The 7,270-nt window shown below is 48.4% G+C and overlaps 1 protein-coding gene across 1 annotated transcript in view; it reads left to right on the top strand.

Annotated features, from left to right (window-relative positions):
• Positions 1-93, top strand: part of spop (speckle type BTB/POZ protein) — a 10,733-nt gene extending 10,640 nt beyond the window's left edge. The window contains exon 10 of the mRNA XM_056576908.1: positions 1-93. This exon is cut by the window's left edge and continues 2,037 nt beyond it. The gene's annotated coding sequence lies outside the window, so the exon portion shown is untranslated.
• Positions 94-7,270: the final 7,177 nt, after the last annotated feature.

Here is a 7,270-nt window from a genome sequence, read left to right as displayed (position 1 = left end):
CGTTCCCAGGCCAGTGTTGAGATATAATCTCTCCACCTAGTCCTGGGTCTTCCCCGAGGTCTCCTCCCCACTGGACGTGCCTGAAACACCTCCCAAGGAAGGCGCCCAGTGGGCGTCCTTACCAGATGCCCGAACCACCTCAGCTGACTCCTTTCTAAGTAAAGGAGCAGCGGCTCTAATCCGAGTTCCTCACGGATGGCTGAGCTTCTCACCCTATCCCTAAGGGAGACGCCAGCCACCCTTCTGAGAAAACTCATCTCGGCCGCTTGTACCCGCGATCTCGTCCTTTCGGTCATCACCCAGCCCTCATGACCATAGGTGAGGATAGGAACGAAGATCGACCGGTAGATCGAGAGCTTTGCCTTGCGGCTCAGCTCTCTTTTCGTTACAACGGTGCGGTAAAGCGAACGCAATACCGCCCCCGTTGCTCCGATTCTCCGGCCAATCTCACGCTCCATAGTACCCTCACTCGCGAACAAGACCCCAAGGTACTTGAACTCCTTCACTTGGGCTAAGGACTCATTTCCTACCCGGAGTAAGCAATCCATCGGTTCCTGCTAGGAGTCATGGCCTCAGATTTAGCGGTGCTGATCCTCATCCCAGCCGCTTCACACTTGGCCGCCAGCCGATCCAGTGAGTGCTGAAGGTCACAGGCCGATGATCCAATGAGGACCACATCATCTGCAAAAAGCAGTGACGAGATCCTCCGACCACCGAACTGCAACCCCTCCCCACCACGACTACGCCTCGATATCCTGTCAATGTATATCACAAACAGGATTGGTGACAAGGCGCAGCCCTGGCGGAGACCAGCAGCCACTGAGAACGAAACTGACTGGCTGCCGAGGACGCGAACACAGCTCTCGCTTTGGGAGTACATGGATTGGATGGCCCTGAGGATAGACCCCCTTACCCCATACTCCCGCAGCACCTCCCACAGTTTCTCCCGGGGGACCCGGTCATACGCCTTCTCCAGATCGACAAAACACATGTAGACCGGATAGGCATACTCCCAGGCCCCCTCCAGGATCCTTGCGAGAGTGAAGAGCTGGTCCGTAGTTCCACGTCCGGGGCGAAAACCGCATTGTTCCTCTTCAATCTGAGGTTCGACAATTGGCCGAACCCTCCTTTCCAGCACCTTGGAGTAGACTTTACCAGGGAGGCTGAGAAGTGTGATACCCCGGTAATTGGCACACACTCTCTGGTCCCCCTTTTTGAACAGGGGAATCACCACCCCGGTTTGCCACTCCTTTGGCACTGTACCCGACTCCCACGCGATGTTGAATAGGCGTGTCAACCATGACAGCCCCTCAACACCCAGAGCCTTTAGCATATCTCGCTGGATCTCATCAATCCCTGGGGCTTTGCCACTGCCGAGATGTTTGACTACCTCAGTGACCTCCACCAGGGAAATTGACGACGAAACACCATCAACCTCGAGCTCTGCCTCCAACATAGAGGGCGTGTTATTCAGATTCAGGAGTTCCTCAAAGTGTTCCTTCCAACGTCCGACGACCTCCTCAGTTGAGGTCAACAGAGTCCCATCCTTACTGTACACAGCTTGGATGGTCCCCTACTGGAGCCCCATACAGGACTCCATTCAGGGTCTCCAAGAAGGCCGAGTACTCTGAGCTGCTGTTTGGTGCATACGCACAAACAACAGTCAGAGTTTTCCCCCCTACAACCCTTAGGCGCAGGGAGGCGACCCTCTCGTCTACCGGGGTAAACTCCAACAACGCGACGCTCAGCCGGGGATTTATGAGTATCCCCACACCCGCCCGGCGCCTCACGCCCTTGGCAACTCCGGAGAAGAATAGAGTCCAACCCTTATCCAGGAGTACGGTACCAGAGCTGAGACTGTGCGTGGAGGTAAGCCCCACCAGATCTAACTGATAGCGCTCCACCTCCCTCACAAGCTCCGGTTCCTTTCCCCACAGCGAGGTGACGTTCCGCGTCCCCAGAGCCAGCTTCTGCCGCCCGGGTCTGGTCTGTCGAGACCCCTGACCTTTGCTGCCACCCATGTGGCTGCGCACCCGACCCCAACGGGTCTTCCCACAGGTGGTGGGCCCATGAGATGAAGAGAGGGGGGCTGCCACGTAGTTTGTTCGGGCTGTGCCCGACCGGGCTCCGTGGCAAACCCGGCCACCAGGCGCTCGCCATCGAGCCCTCCGTCTGGGCCTGGCTCCAGACGGGGGCCCCGGGCTTCCTCCGGGCCGGGTCACATCTCCTCTTTTTTCGATATTCATTGAGGATTTTTGAAGCAACAGATTAAGATAAATGGATCAAATGCAGTCGTATTATTATCACTTTATAGATATATAGTTATATATAGGCTGTAGATATACACTTTATGGAGCATGGCTTTTCTTTTCAACAGGGGGCAGTAACGGGTTACAGTGCAACCTAGCGACCCTATCTCCACTTAGTTAGACTAATATGGTTTTAGAATAACCTAGTACAGTCTAATAATTATAGGGATGTATTTAGTTAATTATAACGTGTACAAATAATATTATAATTTATTATTGCAGTTGAATATAAGTAGTATAATAAAATAGTAATAATATCATATTTTACTATCAATAATTATAGTATTTAAACTGTATTATATGTGGAAGGTACATAACCATTGCATGAATGTGAAGGATGTTATATGTTTATTTCGCCTTCTAATCTAAGGTTAATGATGATTGGCCTTCGGAAGGAGTAATCAAACGTGAAACTAAAGACCTGAGGTTGACTTACTGGTCGATGGTACCGTCGGACCTTCCTGTGTTCCAGACATCAGATCTGCAGGGCGCAGGTCTAAATTAGAAGCAGATCGGTAAGATGTGTGTAGATGCTGTTTAGGTGGTACGATTTGAGATGTTGTAATACTGGATATTTGTTTTGTTACTATATGATACTAGATGTTATGATACTGGATAGATGTTTTGATACTATAGATACTACTAGATGTTATGATACTGGACATGTTATGATAGTGGATAGATGATACTGTCATGATAGTGGATAGATGATACTAGAAGTTATGATACTGGATAGGTGATACTAGATGTTATGATACGAGGTGAATGTTATGATACTGGATAGATGATAGATACTAGATGTTATGATGCTGGTTAGATTGTGTGGTACTGGAAAGATGATACTAGTTATGATGCTGGTTAGATGGTAGGGTACTGGATAGATGTTACTAGATGTTATGATACTGAATCGATGTTTTGATACCAGATGTTATAATGCTATTTTGAAATTATTGGTTAGATACTTGGATACTGAACCCTCCCTAGGTTTCTCTGCCAATGTGAATTATTGCAGTCACAATGCTGTGGTCGAGCTACGATACAACACTGCGAGTGCACAAGATTCACTAGCAAGTAAGATTCCCCAAACCAATCAGGGAAGAGATGCCCTGATTGGTCATAAATCAGACAGGAGCGGTCTTAAATCTAAATGGGCTCAAAGAGGCAGGCGCAGTCAACCAGAAGAGAGCATTTCACTCACTAATAGCTAATGTATGGCTACGGCATTTCTAACAAATTACACTCAAGTTATAGCCCTTGAATAGAGTTCAAGAGCTATAACTTATAGCTCTTACATACCACACATTTAAGGGCTGTATCTCATTATGCAATAATTATGCAACAATCTAAAGTATCCTCAATACGTTTAAAATGTAGAGGCAGTTTAACCCCTCAACAATACCCTGCTCTTCATCTGACAGAGTTTACAGGTAGAATAGATTTTAGGGAGACGTAAAATCTCCCCCCCCCCCCCCCCCCCCCCCCCCCCCCTACCTCTTTGGTCTAACCCATATGGCTCCAGCCCACAGGGTAACTGGACACTCCCATTACAGCTCCCAGGGGGACAGGCGGGGGGGTCCCATTAGACAAGAGGGTGTGGATCGGCCTCTTTTCTCTTCCCTTCTTTGAAGTGACGGTGCTCTGATGGCTTCTGGTTACCGTACAACCAGAGGTCCGGCAATATAATATGGTACATAATATATGACATATAATATATATGAGAGGGGGAGAGAGAGAGAGAGAGAGAGAGAGAGAGAGAGAGAGAGAGAGAGAGAGAGAGAGAGAGAGAGAGAGAGAGAGAGAGAGAGAGAGAGAGAGAGAGAGAGAGAGAGAGAGAGAGAGAGAGAGAGATATGAATTGCAATCGAAGCCCTACCCTGTTTAATATTTATACACTATCATATAATATTAAATGTCTGCAGTGTGCGGTTTGCCCACCCCTCCTCTCCCCCACAACGGAGTGGTTGAGGGTAAGACTCAACATTCTGGAAATGTACTGCAAGAATGGCCGCCTTTCAGTAAATTGGGACAGCTGTAAAATTATATTTTAATAAAAAAAGAGCCAATCCAACAGCAGCCTTTTCTTCCTGGGAGGATGGAGGATCTTACCTGGGTCCTCCTCAACTTCCCTCAACTTCCCTCAATCTGGCTTCACGTTTTCCCTCACTGATCAAACCTCCCCCTTCTGTGCGGAAGTGGCCTTCTCCAGCCCCCACACCCACTTCAGGAGAAGGCTCTGCTCCTCCAGCTCTGGTTGTAGCATTGAGTTCCTCCTAGCGATTTTTAAGATCGCTCTATGAAGCAGTGAGGCTGTAAGGCCATGAGGCTCAATCACTATCCACTGTCATCCACCAGTAACGTAAGAGCGGCTCAATATGTCGTTGCATGGCACGGATGAATGCCGCCACAAATGAAGGGTGTAGCTTCCAACATGTTGATGTAACCCTAACCCTATTTTTGTAACCCGTCCTGTAAATCCGATCATTCTCTGTGCCATTACCCAGCCCGGTCATTTACTCTACCATAGCCTAGCCAGTTCCTAGACTGTACCCTAACCCAGCCAGGTCATAGTCTGTACCATAAGCCAGCCAGGTTACAGTGTGTACCAGTAGCTAAGTGCTCGTGATCTTGAAACCGCTGTAAGGACCAGTCTGACCTTATCCGATGCCAATACTAACAGCCTTGATCGATTCCCCTCTCTCTCTCTCTCTCTCTCTCTCTCTCTCTCTCTCTCTCTCTCTCTCTCTCTCTCTCTCTCTCGCTCTCGCTCTCGCTCTCGCTCTCGCTCTCGCTCTCTCTCTCGCTCTCCCTATGTCTGTCTCCCTCTCTCTCTCTTTATATATATAGTGTACTGAATAGACAGGCTCGATGGAGTGAGACATACTGGATGGTGAGACAGATGGAGGAACAGTAGATAAATGGCCTCTTAGAGTCTAATAGAATTTCCTCCTGCCCCCCAGGGAGGCTCCCCTCCCCATCTCTCCCCCGCTCCCCTCCTCTCATACCCCCTCCTCTCCCCACCCTTCCCTTCCATTTGCACAGCAGGTTTTATTTCATCAGAAGCTTAATCGAAAACAGTGGCCCTTCTCCCTCTCCTCCGCTCCTCTCTCTTCTGTCCGCCCTCTGTCCCCCTCCCTCCCCTCCTCTCCTCTCCTCTTTCACCTCCTCTCCTCTCTCTTACTCCTCTCCTCTTTCTCCTCCTCTCCTCTCCTCTCTCTCCCCCCCCTCTTTCTCATCCTCTCCTCTCTCTTCCCCCCCCTCTTTCTATCTCCTCTGCCCTTCTCTTCACTCTTTTTTTCTCTTTTCTCTCTACTCTCCTGTTCCCTCTCGCTCCTTACTCTTCTCCTCTTTCTCCTCCTCTGTTCGCTCTCTTCTCTCCTCCTCTCTCCATCGACACATCCCTCCTCTCCTCCCTTTCTCCTCTCCTCTCCTTCCTCCTATCCCCTCTGTCCTCTCGTCTCCTCTGCTCGGATCCTCTCCTCATATCCTATGCAATCCTCTCCCCTCCAGTAGTAATGAAACCAGGATAGCCTTCATCTAGGGCCTACTGCTGAAACCATCGAGACAGACCAGTACACACATCAATGTGCACCAGCTAAGACCAGTAGAATAGCAGAGAACTGAATATACATCAATATAGACCAGGTGGTACATCAATAGATACCAGTAACGACCAGCCGAGACTCGAAGAGGCCGTAGACATCGGTAGAATCATCAGGAGACGTCATTATTGACCAGCCTGCGTCGATGGAGACCAGAAGAGCCCGGTCGAAACAGAGAGAGAGAGCAGATACTTTAGAGACCAGTATGGACCAAAAAGAGACACCAGAAGAAACCAGAAGAGACCCGTACACACTATACTACAATAGCAAAACCATTAGACACCAGTAGAGACCAGAAGAGACCAGTATATGTATACTACCATAGAGATCATTGAACACAATTCAACACCAGTCTAGACATCAGGAGGGACCAGAAGACACCAATATACACCTGTTGAGATTCCAGATCAGAAGCGACCAGTAGACAAGTGGCCATAGCAGGTGGACGCACACAGTGATCTATCATGTGTCGGTTCTCCAGCTCCCCAGGGAGAATACCTCGAGTCAGGTGTGTCAGCCAGCTGAGTGGCTGCTCACTCAGTGCTCCCTCACCGCCTCCCCTACGGGCCCCCTCGGAGGGAACATTCCTTGCTAGTTAAGAGTGAAAGATTTCTGATGTTCTCAGGATTCTGACCAAACCCTTCTCAAATCATAACCCTCACCTTCTTCGTGGATATTTATTAAACAAAACCCGTTAGCAAACCATGAACCTCACCTTCTTCTGGGATATTCCTTTATTAATATATGTTGACAGAACAAAACTGCTTTGTAGAAACGTGTCCCAGCATGCATTGCATCAGCATGACTCCCAATGAACCACGGGAGTAGCAAACAAAAAGCAGTTTGCATAGTTGGCTTTAGGCATGTTTTCATAGAGCATTTCTGCATAAAATAAAAAGTTTGAACAGTTTTAGCTTCCTGTTGCATCATGCTAAAACACATGTTGTTCTAGACAAGGGCCTGCATAGCAAGAATAACAGCATGAAATGAATTACTAATACTACATGAAAAAGTATTGTATTTATTTTATTCATCTAGGTAATACCAATTGATGTTTAAAGTATATTTTCCAAGGATGACTTGCATGAGTATGTCCTGTATGTCCTGTGTGGCACAGGACATACAAAAGAACATGCATAAGAACAAACGCAATCTCTCCTGTGCCAAATGTTCTGTTCCAAAATCATGAACAGAACATTGCTGGCGCTGCATAGGAAAAGGCTTTCCTACACATGTGGCGAACAGACAATTGCAGCCGGTCCCATAGTGGCTACTGTCTCCCTTGTGTAGGAGTAGTATCTCTGGTGGCTTGTGTCTCTAGTGGCTTGTGTCTCTAGTGGCTTGTGTCTCCATTGGCTATTGT

This window comes from Gadus chalcogrammus, chromosome 18, assembly GCF_026213295.1.
Source record: "Gadus chalcogrammus isolate NIFS_2021 chromosome 18, NIFS_Gcha_1.0, whole genome shotgun sequence".
Classification (NCBI taxonomy): domain Eukaryota; kingdom Metazoa; phylum Chordata; class Actinopteri; order Gadiformes; family Gadidae; genus Gadus; species Gadus chalcogrammus.
Note: the sequence above shows the minus strand (reverse complement) of the source record. Positions and strands in the feature narration are given on the sequence as shown.